Below are 21,934 nucleotides of genomic sequence, written 5' to 3' on the forward strand. Positions count from 1 at the left end.
CAGTCGGGGGAGATCTCACAATGGGGTACCATCTGTAATAAGGAATGTATTACGCTTCCCATCAGAATAGCTGCTGCCATTCCCGCACCCATTCCTGTGGAATACCAGGATTTTGTTGATGTTTTTTCCAAGGGCAATGCGGATATTCTGCCTCCCCATAGGCCTTATGATTGTGCTATTGAGCTAATTCCTGGTGCCACTTTGCCTAAGGGAAGGTTATATGCATTGTCCGGACCTGAAACTGTGGCCATGAATGAGTATGTTAAAGAAAGCCTAGGGAAAGGATTTATCAGGCCATCTAAATCCCCTTTAAGTGCAGGCTTCTTCTTCGTAGAGAAGAAGGATGGTTCACTCAGACCCTGCATTGACTTTAGAGCCTTGAATAAAATCTCAGTAAAAAATACTTACCCTCTGCCACTGATCTCTGTCCTCTTTGATCAGCTACGTTCGGCTGTGATTTTTTCTAAGATTGACCTGAGAGGAGCATATAACCTCATCAGAATCAAGTCAGGGGATGAGTGGAAAACGGCATTCAGTACTCAGTCAGGCCACTATGAGTATCTGGTTATGCCATTCGGCCTGTCTAACGCTCCGGCAGTTTTCCAGGATCTCATTAACGATGTGCTCCGTGAATTTCTTGGAAAATTCGTTGTAGTCTACTTAGACGATATTTTGATTTATTCTGACTCTGTAGAACAACATGTTACCCAGGTGCGTCAGGTTCTAAAAAAATTACGTGAAAATCACCTATATGCCAAGCTGGAGAAGTGTGAATTTCATGTCACGGAGGTATCCTTTTTAGGATACATTATTTCCCCTCGGGGATTCCGTATGGAACCAAAGAAGCTCCAAGCCATCCTTAGTTGGGCGCAACCCACCAACTTAAAAGCAATTCAGCGCCTTTTAGGGTTTGCGAACTACTATAGAAGATTTATTCACTCTTTCTCTGACCTAGTTGCTCCCATTGTGGCACTGACTAAGAAGGGAGCGGATCCTACCAATTGGTCACGTGAAGCCGAGCTATCTTTTCAGGCCTTGAAACAAGCCTTTGTCTCAGCCCCTGTCCTCAGACACCCCAACCCAGAATTGCCTTTCATTGTTGAGGTTGATGCCTCAGAGGTTGGAGTAGGGGCTATCCTATCTCAGAAGGATCCGGATTCCCTTGAATTACACCCTTGTGCCTTTATGTCCAGGAAATTCTCTTCTGCTGAATCCAACTACGATGTTGGTAACCGGGAATTGCTGGCTATTAAATGGGCTTTCGAGGAGTGGAGGCATTGGCTTGAGGGAGCGACTCATATCATTTCAGTTTTGACTTATCACAAAAATCTTCAATACATTGAATCAGCTAAACGACTGAATGCCCGGCAGGCTCGTTGGGCTTTATTTTTTACTCGTTTCAAATTCATTATCACCTTCAGGCCAGGTTCCAAGAATACCAAGGCAGATGCCCTGTCACGCAGTTTTCTTCCAGTTCAAGACAACAGTCCTGTTACTCCCATACTTCCGTCTTCAGTCATTCGGGCAGGCCTCACACAGGATTTATTTACCCAGTTAAAGCTGCTTCAACATCAGGCTCCTGGAAATACTCCTGCTGGTCGTCTTTTTGTCCCTGAGTTTTTGAGAGCAACTGTTTTGACGGAGTTTCATGATAGCAAAGTTGCCGGGCATCCGGGAATCGCTAAGACTTTGGAATTAGTCTCCCGCTCAGTATGGTGGCCTGGTCTTTCTAAAGACATTAAGGAGTTTGTTTTTTCGTGTCAGGTCTGTGCACAGCATAAAGTTCCCCGTTCTTTGCCTATCGGTCAGCTTATGCCCTTGAATGTTCCTCTTAGGCCATGGTCTCATATCTCCATGGATTTTGTGGTGGACCTCCCTCTGTCAGCCGGATGCCGAGTCATATGGGTGGTAGTGGACCGTTTTAGTAAAATGGCCCATTTCATTGCTCTTCCCCGATTGCCATCTGCCCAGGGATTGGCAGTCTTGTTCCTCCGCCATGTTTTCAGACTCCATGGGTTACCCACTGATATTGTTTCCGATCGGGGTCCACAATTCATTGCACAGTTTTGGAAATCTTTTTGTGTCTCATTGAAGATGAAATTATCTTTAACGTCAGGCTACCATCCCCAATCCAACGGGCAGACTGAGCGAGTTAATCAATCACTAAAACAATATTTGCGGTTGTACTCGGCCAAACTCCAAAATGACTGGTCTGAGTTTCTTCCATTGGCGGAGTTCGCTTACAATAATGCCTGTCATTCCTCCACCAATGTGTCTCCATTTTTTGCAGTTTTTGGTTTTCACCCCAGAGCTAATTCCTTTTTTCAACATTCCTCTGTCTCCTCACTTACCTTGACCTCTCATCTTAGGCTCATTTGGAGAAAAGTGCACCTGGCTCTCAGAAAAGCGGCATTTCAGGAAAAGAGATTTTCTGACAGGCTCCGGCGGCCGTGCACTTTTAAAGTAGGAGATAGGGTGTGGTTGTCGACTCGCAACATTAAACTTCGACAAACCTCAGCCAGATTGGGTCCTAAATTTATTGGACCATTTCACATTATCAAAAAAGTCAATCCAGTTGCCTTCCGGTTACGTTTACCAAAAACTTTACGGATCGGAAATACTTTCCATTGCTCATTGCTGAAACCATATGTTTCGTCCAGTAGATTTCCTCGTAAGATATCTCAGGGGAGATCACCAATAGTTGTACAGGGTCAGCAGGAGTTCTTGGTGGAGAAGGTTCTCGATTCCAAGTTGTCCCGGGGTCGGCTTTATTTTTTGGTGCATTGGAGAGGTTATGGTCCAGAAGAAAGGTCTTGGGTCCTGGATAAGGATCTCCATGCCCCGAGGCTCAAGAGGGCATTTTTTCGAGAATTTCCTCGGAAACCTGGCTTTAGGGGTTCCTTGACCCCTCCTCAAGGGGGGGGTACTGTTGGGCGCCGGGGTCCGCTCGTCGGTGCGGCCCGGCGCCTAGCAACCAGGGACGCCGTGCGCGTTCAGCCGCCGGCTCCCTGGCAACGCTAGACGCCGGGCGCACGGAGCCGCTCAGACCCTAGCAACGGGGACGCCACGTTCGGGCCGCGTTCCCCGTTGCTGGGTCTTTTCTAATTGTATAATGGTGTGCTGGCCGTGCAGCATGCAAGCTGCACGGCATTACTTGTGATTACCCAGTCTGGCTCCTGATTGGGGAGCTCACAGTTATAAGCACCCTTTGGACTTCTCACAGACGCCGGTGATAGCTTCCTGTTTGCCTGTGTCGGTTACAGAGAGTTTCCAGTCCTGCTCAATCCGGTTGTTCCTGTCCTCAGTGATCCTGTACTCGGAAGTTGTCATCTGTTCCTGGAGTCTGACCGAGCACCTTTAACATCCTGTGGTGTTCGTGAGTCGCGGCGTAGCCGTGTGTTGCGGCTTGACCGCTTACTGTTTATTATTTTGTATCTTTGTGTTCTGGAGCTTTTGCGGAGGATTCCGCTCCCCCTGATCCACTCTGGTATCCAGCGGTGCTGGATAGGAGTTACGGATCAGTGGATCTTTGGTTGTCCTTTTCCCTGGCGGCTAGTCCGCACATACTTTTTGGTTTAGTTAGTTAGCTTGTAACCCCTGGCCTGGTTGCTTAGTCAGAGGGCCCCTTGTTATCACCCTGTCTCGGATTTCCCTTTGTCTCCCATTAAGACCTGAGGGGGCATCGGGGTTGGGCAGACATAATCCGCCCTTCGAACGCGGCTGCCATGGGCTCAAGCAACCATAGTCTCGCAGGGGATTTCTGATAACACGGGCGAGACAACGGAGTTAGGGCGCCAGGGGTTACTAGGCTCTCCTGCTCCCACAACCAGTATATCTTTCCAGTACTCAGACCTCTGCCATAAGATCTCCTCTGGTCTGGAGTACGGGAATCATAACAAGGTGTTTGTGTCGGCCACTTGGGTCGCTTAGCTTAGTCATCCAGCGACCTTGGTGCAAATTTTAGGACTAAAAATAATATTGTGAGGTGTTCAGAATAGACTGGAAATGAGTGTAAATTATGGTTATTGAGGTTAATAATACTATGGGATCAAAATGACCCCCAAATGCTATGATTTAAGTTGTTTTTTAGGGTTTTTTGAAAAAAATACCCGAATCCAAAACACACCCGAATCCGACAAAAAAAAAATCGGTGAGGTTTTGCCAAAACGCGTTCGAACACAAAACACGGCCGCGGAACCGAACCCAAAACCAAAACACAAAACTCGAAAAAATTCCGGTGCACATCACTACAAATTATACGAAAGAACATAAAGTGGTTGAAAAAATCTTTAATAAACACTGGCCGTTACTCAAAAAGGATATAGTAATAGGACCCATACTACCCAATAAACCTAAGCTAATTTATCGAAGGGCACCGAACTTAAAGGTTAGGTTAAGTGAACATATGCGCAATATCAAGAAGGGTCTAGAGACGCATGCACTCTTGGCCCACTTCAACCAAGTGCACTATTGCTCTACTTCAGGGTTAATATCTTTTCACGGTATAAAAGCGATTAAAGGGAATATAAGGTATAGTGACAGTTCAAAACAACTAGCAAAAGCAACGATGAGTTTGATTTACAATTGTCATATGCTAGCTCCAGGGGGTTTGAATAACGATTTTGAGCTTAAATGGTTTTTGTGAGGCTGTTTTATATTCCTGATTATCTGATCTTTTTACGGTGTACAGTGATCTTGACTGTTATTTCTTTCGTTTTTTTAGACCAAGGCTGTTTTTCATCCAGAATAGTCACATCTGAAGAAGAAATGATTATCTGACATTCATCAAGACATTATATATTATATAATGAGGGGTAGGAATTTCCATGGCAACCAATTATGGCCTTGTCCCACATGTACATATATATGTCACGGTTTAAAACAATTTTCGACATAATTTTTTGGGTAAGATTATCTCTGTCTAAAATACTTAAAAAATTTTAATATGGGCAATGTTTGCCACTTGAAAAATGGCCACTCCGGTATCTATGTATACTATTTAGGAAGAATTAAGATACAGTTCGTTTTAGTAACCAGTGAAAATTACATTGAGCGGACTATACTTCTTTTCTATTTAGAAGTTAATTTCATCATGGATTCACTAGGGTCTGAAAAGTTTAAGTTTAATGGATTAATATTGTTTTCAGTCATGTCGGGACTTCATGTCAATAGACAGGAAGTTCTGGACCCGGTTTGAGTTCCACAGTGCGTCCCAGGAGATGGATCAGTGACCGACGTCACTTCCTCCGCATTTGATCCGCGTTCCATGATACGCTCCACAAGAGGGGATAGGGACACATATGGACGTCACTTCCTCCTCGGGGACCGCGTCGCCATGGCAACGACACGCGGCTCCAAATTAAAAAAAAAAACTTTTATTTTTTTATCCATTCAGTGGTTTAAAAAGGTGTTCAGCTTGAATGTTAACACCATTAAATAACATCTCCACCAGTATAATCGATCTCTCAGGCCTGCTACTGATTGCAGTAAATACAAATCTGACACCATTCTGTATACAAGGTTGCCATGGAGACTCCTCTAATAAAATGTGCAATATTGTTCATTTTAATGTTGTTTTCTTTGACAACTCTGTTAATTTATATAGAAATCATCTACAGTATGTACTTTTATTTTTACAATTTATACAATGGTTTTATATCATGAGAAAATGTCACTTTAAGATGATGTCAGAATTAGAAGATTTCTGGTCACTCCACATATAAATTCCTCTTTCCACTCTCTCAGTATGTCTTGATAAAGGCCTATGACAGGCCGAAACATGTTGACCAGCTGAGAGTGTGGACCTGCTATTACACCATTTAGGTATGAACTGAGTTTGTTTTTAAAAAAACAACTTTTTTTCTTGTCCTTTTTTTTATATATTTGGGATACTGTTTGTTGTTTGTTTTGCTAAACACCTGATAGACTTTGCACAATTTGTAATTTTACTGTGCTATACCCCAAATGTAAGGGGTGTTTTTTAATAAAATAATCTTTTATGGACGGTTTTGTGATTCAAACTTTTGTTTGATGCCCCCTCGGGAAAATATATGGAGAAAAATTGATGATAACAACCCACACGGCTGATCGAAAGAAACCCTGATGTGTCTGAGTATAATCTTTATTTCCGTGAGTAGGGTATGCCTTACATTCATCTTCTAAAGTGTAAAAGAAACCTTTACGTGCTTCTGGTATACTGTTACGCACACCAGTGCTAACAGGAGTATACCGGTGTATGAACAGAGAGGGATGCGAAGCAAACGAACTCACAGACAGTATAACATAACATACACAGGAGGTGATGGAATAACTAATAAACACAAAGTGAACGGAGAAGCCCAAAGGCTCAGGAACTGGGTGTCTCCCTAGTGTCAGGAATGCTCAGATGGAATAGAGCGGACAATGAAGCGAGATGTAGTGATTTAACATGTGGAGCACCCGAAATGATGTTGCTAAGAGCAACAGGAAAAACCCCAAAGGGTTACCAACGGGTGTGGGAATAAACTCCTTGGTCAGAGATAGAAATATAGACACAAGGAGAGTATCCACAATCCTAACCCCAACTTGCAGGGTACAGGTTCAGCTTACTGCCACTAAACTGACACCTGGACGCCCTGCACAGTGAGGGAGGATTAAGCAAGCATGTCTGAGAGTACCAAAAAGAAAAGAAATATGATAGCGCTAATAATTTTAACTGAACACAGATGTTTTCTTAAAAATATATCACATTTATTTGTTAATATTCAATATATAGTCATAAATGACTTAGCACATATAAAACCATATGTTTAAAAAGCCTCTTATAGCCAGTCTCTAGCCCACGACAATTGATGTTAATCAAGCACACCTTTTTGTGTTATTAGAGTCCCTGTGACCGGTCACAATATCAACAGGATCCTTTATACTGGTTTGCAGACGTGTCCAATTTTATGGTATAGTTACCAATATTTTTGTGGATTAGCCGGGTATCCCACCTAGCGAAGGTCCAGAGGCTTATCTCCGTTCCGACACAGATGTATGATGGTTCTCCCTGTATTAATTTTCCACATCCATAGATGAAATGGGTCCAAAGGGACAACGTCTGACAAGGTGTCCTGATGGTGGCTTCGAATTGTCAAGGTGTAGACTGGTCTCCTAACGCGTTTCGCTGGCGTCTTGGCAGCTTTCTCAAAGGTGCTTATACTGGGCTTGTATGGCTCTTATATAGGGATATCAATTATCCACATAAACAACACCTGTTAAACTTTTATTGTAATCATGATCACAAAATAATCATATAAATACATCCATAGCAGCAGTAAGGCAAACAAACCTCCATGGTATTAATCTACATAAAAAACGAGGTGGATAAAGGACTAAAAAAGCAAAATCTCAATAAATGGGAAAAAAAAGCACTAAATAATCTATTAAAAGATACTTCTCTTGTAGTGAAACAAGCCGATAAAGGCGGGAGTATAATTATACAGAATAGGGATGACTATATAAAAGAAGCCCTACGTCAATTAGAGGACAAGAAATTCTATGGAAAGTTATCTAAAGACCCTACGACAAATTATAAATTGGAGCTGCAATTATTACTAGAGAGGGCACAAGTGGAGGAAGTTATTTCTAAGGAGGAATTTATGTTTTTATTCCCACACCACCCGGTCACACCCATTTATTATCACCTTCCAAAAATCCACAAATCCCTCACAGCACCCCCTGGTCGCCCTATAATTTCAGGAATTAATTCCCTCACGTCCAATTTGTCTTTTTACGTTGATAGTCACCTGCAACCACGTGTGCCTCTGTTAAGATCCCATATCCGGGATACAACCCATTTTCTGAAACTTATTCAGTCTGTAGTGTGGAAACCGACTTACGCTTTCCTTACCCTGGACGTTCAGAGTCTATACACCAATATCCCACATACACTAGGGATAGAGGCTATTCAACAACAGTTAATGAGAGATGGAGATCTAACAGAGGCACACAGAAATTTCATAATAGACTGTATCACTTTTATCCTTAAGCACAATTACTTTCTGTTTTTGGATTGTTATTATTTACAGGTGATGGGTACGGCCATGGGGACCAGGTTTGCGCCGAGCTACGCCAACCTATATATGGGCTGGGTCGAAGACCAGCTCATTTGGGGGGGGGACCTCGGCGCACACCTGGTCCTCTATGGCCGATACATTGATGATTTATTTTTCATTTGGGATGGGGATTCTGTCACAGCTTCACAATTTGTCACTTCACTGAATGAAAACACTTTTAATTTATCTTTTACTCACACCTTCGATAGGAATAAAGTCAACTACTTGGACCTTATGTTGGAAATTGTGGATAACAAAATACAAACTACCAACTATATAAAAGAAACTAGCAGCAATGCTTATTTACATTTCAGTAGTGCACATTTTGCACCTTGGAAGGAGAACATCCCTAAGGGACAGCTGTTACGTATCAAACGCAACTGTTCCAAAAGGGAACTCTTTTCAGATCAAGCAGAGTCCATGATTGAATCATTCCATTCACGAGGATATCCTAAAAAATTACTTCTAAGAGCTTATGATGAAGTAAAAAAAGTAGATAGAGAATCTTTAATAAACAATGAGAAAAAGAAATTGAATACGTTCTCTAGCGATCTGGCATTTATTTCTAAATTTAATAATAAGTCAAGAGAAATCAAAGAGGCATTTAATCGTAATTATACCATCTTAAAACAAGACCCATTGTTAAAAAATGAACTCCCTCTTCATCCAAAGGTGATCTTTAAGAAGAATAGATCCCTTAAAACCATTTTAGCCCCAAGCATGTTGAAAAATCAATCAAAAAAAGATGAAAGAAAATCAGAAGGGGATTGGATGTCCATAAAACCCAATGGTTTCTTTAAATGTGGAAAAACTCGGTGTACAACATGTAAACATGTGAAGAACCGAACAAAAATTATAGACATAGATAAGGAAGGGAACACCTGCGAAATAAAAAGCTTCATCAATTGTGATACAAGTTGGGTCATTTACCTTCTAGAATGTGGGTGTAATTTAAGATATATTGGTAGAACAACACGGAGTCTAAAAATTAGATTCATGGAACACCGTCGGAATATTTTAAATAAAAAGATAGATCATAGTATACCCAGACACTTCTTGGATTACCATCAAGGAGATCCTAGTACATTAAAATTAATTGGTCTCGAACATATTATTCAAACTGAAAGAGGTGGAGACAGGTTTGGTAAATTATGTAAACAAGAGGTGTTTTGGACTTTTAAATTGAATTCACTCCATCCTCAAGGTGGGAGAACAGGGAGAACCATCATACATCTGTGTCGGAACGGAGATAAGCCTCTGGACCTTCGCTAGGTGGGATACCCGGCTAATCCACAAAAATATTGGTAACTATACCATAAAATTGGACACGTCTGCAAACCAGTATAAAGGATCCTGTTGATATTGTGACCGGTCACAGGGACTCTAATAACACAAAAAGGTGTGCTTGATTAACATCAATTGTCGTGGGCTAGAGACTGGCTATAAGAGGCTTTTTAAACATATGGTTTTATATGTGCTAAGTCATTTATGACTATATATTGAATATTAACAAATAAATGTGATATATTTTTAAGAAAACATCTGTGTTCAGTTAAAATTATTAGCGCTATCATATTTCTTTTCTTTTTGGTATTTTCAGTATATGAGAGACTGACTATCTCTCACCCTGGTAGCAGCTTAGAGAACCAGCACAAGTCTTAGCGCCAGAACCTGTATTAAGTAATTAATACTAAATTTTCACCTTGCACATGTCTGAGAGTACAGCCACAAACCTGCTGGGTTCACAGAGTAGCAAAAGAACCCCAGCAGGTTAAACAACTGACTCCAGTCTTACTGCTAGGTCCGGATTGGCAGAATGAAGTATCGAATCCCAAGGCCTATTTGCAGTAAGCAACAAGTAAATACAAAGTCACACAGTACTAGCTAACTCTCTGGAACTGACTAACAAACAAAGATTCAGCAGCATTTGCCTAGCCTGAGAGGATGGTTTATATAGCAGGTGCTGTCCACGCCCCACTCAGACCTTACAGACTGTGAGCACAAAACCAGCGCCGGATTCCCTGCTGTGCACAGAGCCTGTAACCACTACACAGTAAAAACCCGGACCGGAGTATCAGCTGCGCTCAGGTTACTTCGCTAACACTTGCCTCCCGGTTGCCATGGTGACGTGGCAGCACAGAGCAGGACATCCTAACAGTACCCCCCCTCAGACGAGGGGTCAAAGAACCCCTAGCACCGGGTTTATCGGGGAACTGCGAGAAGAAAGAGCGTATCAGTCTGGGGGCATGAAGATCACAACTGCGCACCCACGACCGCTCCTCCGGGCCATACCCCTTCCAGTGCACCAAAAATGACAGCCGACCCCGAACCATCTTGGAGTCAAGAACCCTTTCAACCACAAACTCCCTCTGACCCCGTATCAGAAGAGGAGAAGGTCTTCCACTGGAAGAAGGATCACTAACCGCCAGTTTTAAAAGGGAACAATTAAATGTTTTATTGATACCCAATGAACGGGGCAGATCTAACTGAAATGCCACCGGATTGATAACCCTGGTGATCTTATAAGGGCCGATGAACCGGGGGCCTAACTTATGAGATGGCTGTCTCAACTTCAAATTCTTGGTGGACAACCAGACGAAGTCTCCTAATTTGAAGCTGCAGGGTCTTCTCCGCTTATCAAAAACCCTTTTGGTCACTAATGACACAGACACAAGGGCTTTCTTCACTTTCCTCCAAATACCCCTAAGGGCCGAAACCACAGAGGAACCACCAGGCGTGGAATCCAGGGGGTCAAAAGAATTGGCCTTAGGATGATGCCCATACACACAAAGGAAGGGAGAGATCCCTGTAGCAGAGTGATCCGCGTTGTTATAGGCAAACTCCGCCATGGACAGATGAGCAACCCAGTCAGTATGACACTTGGAGACATAACACCTGAGGAACTGCTCCAAGGACTGGTTCACCCTCTCAGTCTTCCCATTAGACTGTGGATGGTAGCCTGACGACAAGCTCACAGAAATCTGGAGATCAGAACAAAATGCCCTCCAGAATTTGGCCACAAACTGGGATCCACGGTCAGAGACCACATCAAGTGGCAACCCGTGGAGGTGCACAACATGCTGCATAAATAACTCAGACAGGCGTCTGGCCGATGGCAACCCAACCAGTGGAACGAAATGCGCCATCTTCGAAAACCTGTCAACGACAACCCAAATGGCTGTCATCCCCGAGGATTTGGGCAATTCCACCACAAAATCCATGGAAATGTGGGTCCATGGCTTAGATGGAATAGAGAGTGGATGTAATGGGCCGACAGGAACCCCTCTAGGAGTTTATTTTGGGCACAAACGTCACATGCCCGAACCCACTGGTCCACATCCCTAGCCACCGAGGGCCACCACACCGCCCTAGACAGCAACTCCCGAGTTCTGGCAATACCCGGATGCCCTGTCGACCTCTTGGCATGGAATTCCAGGAACACTCGCTGTCTTAACCTAGGAGGCACAAACAAGAGACCTACCGGAAGGTCTGGAGGAGCCTGCTCCTGTGCTCTAAGGACTAATGACAAGAGGTCCTGGGTAATGCCCACTTTAATACATGATGGGGACACAATGGGCAATGGCTCCTCTGTGGTCTCTTGGACTGGAGCAAAACTCCGCGAGAGCGCGTCAGCCTTGATGTTTTTTGACCCAGGGCGATATGTTATCAAAAAATTAAAGCGAGCAAAAAACAAAGCCCATCGTGCCTGCCTGGCATTGAGCCGCTTCGCTGACTCTAAATATGCCAGATTCTTATGGTCGGTGAGAATTGAGACCACAAACTTAGCCCCCTCAAGCTAGTGTCTCCACTCCCCGAGTGCCTCCTTTATAGCCAACAATTCCCGGTTACCCACATCATAATTCATCTCGGCAGACGAAAATTTACAGGAAAAGTAAGCACAGGGATGAAGGCGATTATCAGACACCCCCATCTGAGAGAGCACTGCCCCAATACCTATCTCAGAGGCATCCACTTCTACCACAAAAGGACGCTCTGGATCTGGTTGTCGCAGCACCTTGGCCGAGACAAATGCCCTTTTGAGACGGGCAAAGGCCGCTTTGGCCTCACAAGACCAGTGAGCAACATCCGCCCCTTTCTTAGTGAGTGCCACCAAGGGGGCCACTATAGACGAAAATCCAGCGATAAACCGTCTATAAAAATTCGCAAAGCCCAGAAAACGCTGAAGCGCCTTCAAACTAGTGGGCTGCACCCAATCCAGGACTGCCTGTACCTTAGAACCCTCCATTTGGAAACCTTCTGAGGAGATAATATACCCTAGAAATGTGATTTGCTGGACTTCAAATTCGCACTTCTCAAGCTTCGCCCCAAGCTGGTGTTCTCTGAGTTTCTGGAGGACTAAGCGTACATGCTTCCTATGTTCCTCCAGGGAATGGGAGAAGATTAGGATGTCATCTTGATAAACAACTAAGAATCTATCCAAATATTCCCTGAGCACATCGTTCATGAATTCCTGGAAGACTGCCGGGGCATTAGAGAGCCCAAAAGGCATCACCAAATATTCATAATGCCCTGAGTGGGTATTAAAGGCAGTCTTCCATTCATCCCCCTCTCTTATTCGGATTAGATTGTAAGCACCGCGTAGGTCAATCTTAGAAAAAATGGTGGCAGTACGAAACTGGTCAAACAAAACCGAAATGAGAGGCAGTGGGTACGAGTTTTTAATCGTGATACGGTTCAAGTCCCTGAAGTCGATGCAGGGTCGCAACGAACCGTCCTTTTTACCCACGAAGAAGAACCCCGACCCAACTGGGGACTGTGAGGGTCTGATAAATCCCTTAGCCAAGTTCTCCTGAATGTACTCTGCCATAGCCTGAGTCTCAGGACGTGACAGGGAGTACAACCTGCTCTTGGGAAGCTTAGCATCCGGCAACAAATCAATGGCACAGTCATAGGGGCGATGGGGAGGTAGTACCTCCGCAACTTTTTTGGAGAACACATCCGCAAAATCTGCATAACATCCTGGCAATCCTGGCAAACTTAGCTGCGAGAGCCTGACTGGAAGGCTCAAGCAACTCCTGAAACAATCACTACCCCAACTAAGAATCTCCCCAGAGACCCAGTCAAATTGAGGGTTATGGGCCCTTAACCAGGGTAACCCCAAAACCAATGGGGCAAAAGAACAGACAGTCACATAGAAAGACAATTTTTCAGAGTGTGTGGCTCCAATAAACAAAGAAATTTGGCTGGTGCAGGAGGTAATTTTACCCTGGGACAATGATTCCCCGTTTAACCCACAGATCTTAATCTCTGATGCCAAAGGTACTGAGGGAACAGAGTGTTCAAGGGCGAATTGACGGTCCATGAAAACCCCATCGGCCCCACTGTCAACAAAGGCCTCAGTTTTGACAGTTTGACCGAGGATCTCCAAAGTCACCGGAATGAAAAAAGTATTTTGGGGAAATTCTGACTTCTGGCCTGACAGGATATTTCCCATCACCCTCAGGCCCTGAAGTTTTCGGGCTTTTCTGGGCATGATACTACAACATGACCTTTATTCCCACAGTACAAACACAAACCCTGCTGTCTCCTCTGCGTCTTCTCACGCGAGGAGAGACGGGTAGCCCCAATCTGCATAGGCTCCTCGGAATATTCCTCAGAGTCTGAGGTTCCCTTGGGAAAAAAGGAAACTGCGGTCTCCCTTTCAAGCCTACGCTCTCTCAGCCGTCTATTCACCCGGATGGATAACTGCATGAGCTGATCTAAGCTATCAGGCGAGGGATATTGTACCAGTTGGTCCTTTATCTGGTCAGAAAAGCCCTTTCGGTACTGGTTTCTCAGGGCTGGGTCATTCCACTGGGTATCATGAGCCAACCTCCGAAACTCCGTACTATAAACCTCAGCTGGCCGTCGCCCTTGCTTAAGGACCGTAATCTGAGCCTCGGCTGAAGCAATCTTGTCAGGGTCATCATACAAAATGCCCAGTGCCGTAAAAAAAGCATCAACACTTTTAAGCGACGGACAGTCAGGCTGCAACCCATATGCCCAGACCTGTGGGTCTCCTTGTAGCAAGGAAATCACCATGCCCACCCGCTGAATCTCCGACCCAGAAGACTGGGGCCTAAGCCTGAAATATAGCTTACAGCTCTCCTTGAAACAAAAGAACTGCGAGCGATCTCCAGAAAAACGATCCGGGAGATTTACTTTCGGCTCCTTAACCCCTGAACTTGCCGCTGCTGCTGCGGGAGCTCCGCTAGCGGCCTGCGGGGTGTTCATTTTAATGGACATCTCATTAAATTGTCGAGTCAGGACCTGCACCTGATCGACCACCTGTTGCAAAGTATTTTGAGGGGTATGCTCCATATTCCCACAAAATTTCAACAGGAGTAGGGCTGCTGAATATGTTACGCACACCAGTGCTAACAGGAGTATACCGGTGTATGAACAGAGAGGGATGCGAAGCAAACGAACTCACAGACAGTATAACATAACATACACAGGAGGTGATGGAATAACTAATAAACACAAAGTGAACGGAGAAGCCCAAAGGCTCAGGAACTGGGTGTCTCCCTAGTGTCAGGAATGCTCAGATGGAATAGAGCGGACAATGAAGCGAGATGTAGTGATTTAACATGTGGAGCACCCGAAATGATGTTGCTAAGAGCAACAGGAAAAACCCCAAAGGGTTACCAACGGGTGTGGGAATAAACTCCTTGGTCAGAGATAGAAATATAGACACAAGGAGAGTATCCACAATCCTAACCCCCACTTGCAGGGTACAGGTTCAGCTTACTGCCACTAAACTGACACCTGGACGCCCTGCACAGTGAGGGAGGATTAAGCAAGCAGGTCTGAGAGTACAGCCACAAACCTGCTGGGTTCACAGAATAGCAAAAGAACCCCAGCAGGTTAAACAACTGACTCCAGTCTTACTACTAGGTCCGGATTGGCAGAATGAAGTACCGAATCCCAAGGCCTATTTGCAGTAAGCAACAAGTAAATACAAAGTCACACAGTACTAGCTAACTCTCTGGAACTGACTAACAAACAAAGATTCAGCAGCATTTGCCTAGCCTGAGAGGATGGTTTATATAGCAGGTGCTGTCCACGCCCCACTCAGACCTCACAGACTGTGAGCACAAAACCAGCGCCGGATTCCCTGCCGTGCACAGAGCCTGTAACCACTACACAGTAAAAACCCGGACCGGAGTATCAGCTGCGCTCAGGTTACTTCGCTAACACTTGCCTCTCGGTTGCCATGGCGACGTGGCAGCACAGAGCAGGAGATCCTAACATATACCTCCTTTGTGTGAGTGAGGTACGCTTATTCTCCTGGTAAAGAGGGTTCGTGACTCAAATTAATGCTTTCTAACACAGTGGTGGATGAAAGATACCTTTATAGGCTTTTACCTATCGTTTGGAAAGTGAGTTGGGGTACGCCTCTTCGGTGGATAAATATTGAACTTGTCGGGTGAAAGTGTACATCTTTAAGAGAGACTTGCCTATTATTAAATACAGTACTACACAAATATACACCATTTCTCTTTTCATGTCATCATCAACCTGAGGGGAGAGCTTGTCTTCAGAAGAAGGATGGAGGCCATCCACGTTGTGCTTTGGAGATCCAATACATCTACACACCTCAGGGATGTGTTTCTGAGTATACATACATACCCATTGTGTTTGTTTATTAAGCGCCTGCTATTTTGGATCCCACATAATTGTATCTAAATATGTGAAATTGTTTGAACTTTTGGTGTGCTTCTGTTGTGGTGAACCAGCTCGTGGGCTGCTTTTTGGTGCGCCATTTACTAGGGATTCACAAACTATTTTTTACTTCTGAAGATCGACAGTGTCTAGGTTGAAAATGTTTAGGTCGACCACTATAGGTCGACAGTCACTAGGTCGACAGGGTCAGAAGGTCGACATGTTCTAGGTCGACAGGTCAAAAGGTCGACACGAGTTTTTAAAATTTCTTTTTTTTACGTTTTCATGCTTAACGATCTATGTGGACTACGATTGGAATGGTAATCTGTGCCGAGTGAAGTAGTAGCGGAGCGAGGCACCTTGCCCGAAGCATGGTGAGCGAAGCGAGCCATGCGAGGGGACACGGTGCACTAATTGGGGTTCCCGGTCACTCTACTAAGAAAACGAGAAAAAAAAAGCTCATGTCAACCTTTTGACCTGTCGACCTGGAACATGTCGACCTTCTGACCCTTTTGACCTTCTGACCCTGTCGACCTAGTGACTGTCGACCTATAGTGGTCGACCTAAATATTGTCGACCTAGACACTGTTGATCTAATGATCCACACCCAATAAAATAGATGTGGAATACTTGAGTTTAGGTACGAACAACCCTCAGCCAACCACATGAAGAAGGAAGGCACAGTACATTTTACATATTCAGTCAAGCAGCAACACATCTTGAGAAAGGAGTCATCTCTGAAATGCGTTGATGCTGCTACCTGTAAAGGGAAATGCAGCGACAGACCCTTAAGCTTGAGGCTGCAGACAAGACCACCTCTTCTGAAAGTACCTGGGACATTTCAGATCCAGTATGCAGCCCCTAACTGAAAAGGGTACAATACCTGCTACTCTGCCTATTTCTGCTATATATCTTTTATCTGTCCCAACTTGTTTTTTTTTTATATTAAAATATTGGTACTATATAGGAGTTTCTTTTTTCTACTTTGTATGCATGTCTCTTCACTTATGAGAGGAGGACATTTGATCATACAGTTCTATCAGTGACAATTGTAAACTAAAATGTCTGAACAGGGCACATGTAGACACATTATAAAAGAAACCTTTATATTAAGGCACCAAGCTGTCCGATTGGGAGCCTGTATATCGTTGTTGCCTTGAGAGACCTGAGATCAGGGCCGGACTGGCCATCTGGCAATTCTGGCACATGCCAGAAGGGCCGATGGCTAGTTGGGCCGGTCTGGCAGCAGCAACCCCTCCCTCTGGACACTCCCACCTCCTTGCTCCGGCCACTGTGCTCCGCGGAAAAGTCCTCTCCTCCCTCTTCCCTTCCCAGAATGCCGATAGGGGAGCGACGTCATCGCGCACAGCATTCTGGGAGCAGCCGCGGTGATGGGAGAAGGCCGGGGAGCAGCAGCAGCCCCAGCATGGCGTGTACTACACGCAATAACTATATCTGCTGCCTGCCTGAGCCCCTGAGGAGGAGTCCCGCCACCATGCAGTACCGGATCCTGGCCCCAGCAGCAGCACACACATGGCCAGCTGCAGCATCAGCACTGCCACATGCTTGAACAAAACCTCAGTACTCACCAAATTCTGGTTTCTTCTGCTCAGAATAAAATCTGGAGTCTCATTCCAGAGACAGTTAGATTTGGGTGGGTTATATTGTTTCTGTGCAGGGTAAATACTGACTGCTTTATTTTTACACTGCAAATTAGATGCAGATTGAACACACCACACCCAAATATAACTCTCTCTGCACGTTATATCTGCCTCCCCTGCAGTGCACATGGTTTTGCCCAGTTGCTATCAAAAATCCTGCTGCGATCAACGTGGAATTACCCCCATAATACATGCCTTCCAATGTTCTCATTGGATCCAGGCTCTTTCACACCCATTTAAACCTAGCCTTTACCGATACCTCCTAGCAAGTACTGCCTCCATTTGCTGTATTTGTGACGAATTGTAATTGCACAGGCTACAATACTAGACAGATTTTAATTTCTGCACATCCATCATCCTTCTTAGTGATCTCCATAAGTGGCCATCCACTTCAAGGCAGCATGCAGCAGCAGAGTTTATACTGAGCATTCAGAGAGAAGGGCTGTTTCTGCTTATTTCAGGGAGAAAAAGGATTAGGAGTCCCTACAGATGCAGCAAAGGAGAAAGATGAAACAGGCAGCTGCAGTAACTATGGTGGTCATTCCGAGTTGTTCGCTCGTTGCCGATTTTCTCTATATTGCGATTAGTCGCTTACTGCGCATGCGCTTAGTTATTTTACACAAAAGTTAGGTATTTTACTCATGGCATAACAAGGATTTTTCATCGTTCTGGTGATTGTACTGTGATTGACAGGAAGTGGGTGTTTCTGGGTGGAAACTGGCCGTTTTCTAGGCGTGTGCGAAAAAACGCTGGTGTTTCTGGGAAAAACGCGGGAGTGTCTGAAGAAACGGGGGAGTGTCTGGGCGAACGCTGGGTGTGTTTGTGACGTCAAACCAGGAACGAAACTGACTGAACTGATCCCAATGTAGGAGTAAGTCCGGAGCTACTCAGAAACTGCTAAGAAATTTCTATTCGCAATTCTTCTAATCTTTCGTTCGCAATTCTGTTAAGCTAAGATACACTCCCAGAGGGCGGCGGCTTAGCGTGTGCAATGCTGCTAAAAGCAGCTAGCGAGCGAACAACTCGGAATGAGGGCCTATAAGAGAAAAACTACAAGGGTGCCATCTGGTGGTCAGAAGGTAAACAATGGAAACCAATCTGCTTTTTTTATTAACATTATAAAGGACATTCTATAAAATTATAGGCTGTATCTGATTGGTTAGAAAAAAAAGGGGAAAAATTCCTGGGCGCTGACAAACAAGTCCTGTAGTGTTGTAAATACCTGATTTATGACTGCAGCTCCACTAAGAGTGATGTCCCCTGGCCAAGGTGAGTGTGAGTGTATACATGCTCTGGCTGATTCCTCCCTGTCTCTCTCTATCTCTCTGTCCTTAACCCCCCCCCCTGCCTCTCTCTCTTGCTTTTGTCCTTACCTCTCTATCTTTTGTTCTCACCCCTCTCTCTTGTCCTCACCTCTCTCTTTTGTTCTCATCCCCCCTCTCTCTTGTCCTCACTTCTCTCTTTTGTCCTAACCCTCTCTCTGTCTCTTGTCTTCACCTCTCTCTTTTCCTCACCCCTCTCTCCCATCCACATCCCTCTTTTTTGTACTTAACCCCTCTCTTTCTTTTGTCTTCACCTCCTCTTTTTTGTCCACACCCCCTCTCTCTTGCTTTTGTCCTCACCCCATCTTTTTTGTCCACACCCCCTCTCTCTTTCTTTGGTCCTCACCCCCTCTTTTTTGTCCTCACCCCCTCTCTCTTTCTTTTTTCCTCACTCCCCCTCCCTCTAGTCCTCACCACTCTCTATCTCTTTTGTCCTCACCTCTCTCTCATCTTTACCACCCCTTTTGCCCTCATTTCTCTATCTCTTGTTTTCACCCCCCTTTTGCCTCACCGCGCTCTCTTTCTATCGTCATAGCACAGAGCATTCTGGGAGCGGCTATGGGGGAGAGAAGTCCTAGGAGCAGCAGCACGGCGTCCGCCCACAATCACCCAGTTTACAGCCTGCCTGAGCCCCTGGCCCTGAGGAGGAGACACGTCACCAACACAGTCCCGGAACCCCGCCACAGCAGCACCACAGCACATGGCCAGCTGCAGCATCAGCACTGCAGGGAGAGCGCTGCCTCCCACTAGGGTGAGTATGGGTATATCCATGCCATGGCTGTCTATCTCTCTATTGGTCTCACCCTCTCTCTCTGTCCTCACCTCTCACTCTGTTGTCCCCACCTCTCACCCCTTCCCTCTCTTGTCCTCAGCTCTCTCTCACTCTCCTGTCCTCCTTGTCACCTGCCCTCACCTCTCACTTTCATCCTTACCTGTCTTTCTCTTGCCCTCACCTCTCTCTGTCACCCTCACCCCCGCCCTCTCTCAAGTCTTGACCTCTCTCCCTCTGTCTGCACCTTTCTCACACTCTCTCTTTTGTCATCACATTTCTCTCTCTATCTCGTCCTCACCACTCTTGTTCTCACCTCCCTCCCTCTCTTTCTTGTCCTTGCCTCTCTCTCTCTCTTTCTTGTCCACACCTCTCTCTCTCGTTCTCACTTCTGTCTCTTCTGTCCTCACCTCTTTTACTCTCTTCTGTCCTCACCTCTCTCACTCTTTCTCTCGTCCTCACCTCTCTCTTGCTCTCCCTTCTCCCTCTCTCTCATGCCCTCACCTCTCTCCTGCTCGTCCTCACCTATCTTTCTCTCTCGTCCTCACCTCTCTCTCTTGTCCTCACCTCTCTCTCTCGTCCATACCTCTCTCTCTCTTGTCCCCACCTCTCTCTCTCTTGTCCCCACCTCTCTCTCTCGTTCTCTGTTTGGTTTTAAAATATAGATTGCCTTGCTCTAGATGGGCGTACAGTGAGGAGCTAAACTGGATAGACCTGTGCCCTCAGTCCTTCTCTGCACCTCCGCCAGCTCCCACAGCCTTCTCCTCCTCACCATCTTCGAGGCCCACAGCCTCCTCCACCCCGCGCCGACCACAGCCTCCTCATCCACCACACCACAGCATCCTCAGAATCGCCGCTGCTAAATAGGTAATCTTACCCTGCTGCCTTTCTCTCTCCCTAGTCCCTACTGTATGCCCTTGCTGTCCCTCTCTCTATCACTCTCCCTGTCCCTACTGTCACTTTCTCTGTTGTCAAAGTCGAAAAATATCATGCTTCACGTTGCCATATATATTAACCCCATGCATATGCACGCTGATCGTGCATATAGTCTGCCGTACGTGCACATGTACGCAAGTGCGTACACTCGCTCCGGCGAGTATGCGCGGTATATGCGTATTTACGGTAGAGTTTATGAGCTTGTAGCGGGCGACTCGTTTGTAGTATAGTTAACCCACATAGCGTGTTTTGTACGTAATGTTCCCTTTAATCATATCAGCGAGTATGGTTAGTATAACTGGTTCATGGACAAAGGAATTCCTCTTTGCATGATACGAAGGGTCAGATAGGGTCTGAGCGGTGGTGTTTAGTACCTAACTAAAGAGCATTTTATTAGAAACAATCCGGTGCTGGTTAGGTAGAGATTAATCGCTCCTGCGTATAGTTATGTCTATAAGTTGTTTGTGGACATTTACTGTATTTGCGGTTCATTATCCATGCGGCGGGAATCCTGAGAATCCCTCCCATCTGAGCAGTTTGGAATAGTCACAACCCACCTGTTTAAACTAACCTATGACCTTTTGTTATAATGCGAAGACAGGTTTCTGTGTTCAATGAACAATAAGATTGTAGGGCCCTTTGTAGTGTACTGTACTTTGTGTATATAAGGCAGCCAGCCTGGGCCAGATGTCTCACTATTCTCCACAAAGGTTTTCATCATTGACTAACTGAGAGCTGGTTTCCAGGACTGCGCAGCGATCATTCCCACGTGTGTAAGTTTCTCTGTGACCACCTTGTCCTCCTTATGTGTTTTTGCCACTTACTCTCTCTCTCTCTGTTATTGTTTATGATTATGCCGCTATTGTATATTCATGTCTAGATATTCTGTTTAGGTATTAATGTTATTCTTGTAGTGTATAAGCTGTTAACTGTTTTCCCCTTTTACATACAAATTATCATCAGTAAAGGTTTTGGAACCTTAGCAAGGAGTCTGTGTTTCATTAGTTAGTACAGAGGGTATTTGGGGTGTCATAATCGTTCACACAGCTTTTATATTACTAAGGTCTATAAGCGATACATTATTACAGTGTTACAGTACTAAGATATACAGTGAAAGCATATTCTGTGTTTTATAAAGGTTACTGTCTGTGTGTGAGCTCGCTGTGTGTATTCCGTACACCCAGCGCAGCGTGTGTACGTAATTTGAATACCACGTGCGAGGTCTTCATACGCAAATAGCGTACGGAGTGCGTAGCACGTGCACGTGGTTTAGCGGCCATTACGGCTATACAGTGTTAGGAAATAGCTTGTGTTATAAGATAAATAATTAGCTTTATCACTGTCCCTCTCCCTATGTCCCTGCTGTCACTATCCCTGTCCTTCTGTCACTCTCCCTGTCCCTATGTTCCTGCTGTCACTTTCCCTGTCCCTCTGTCACTCTCCCTGTCCCTATATCCCTGCTGTCACTTTCCCTGTCCCTCTGTCACTCTCCCTGTCCCTGCT

Source organism: Pseudophryne corroboree, chromosome 8 (genome assembly GCF_028390025.1).
Source record: "Pseudophryne corroboree isolate aPseCor3 chromosome 8, aPseCor3.hap2, whole genome shotgun sequence".
Taxonomy (NCBI): Eukaryota; Metazoa; Chordata; class Amphibia; order Anura; family Myobatrachidae; genus Pseudophryne; species Pseudophryne corroboree.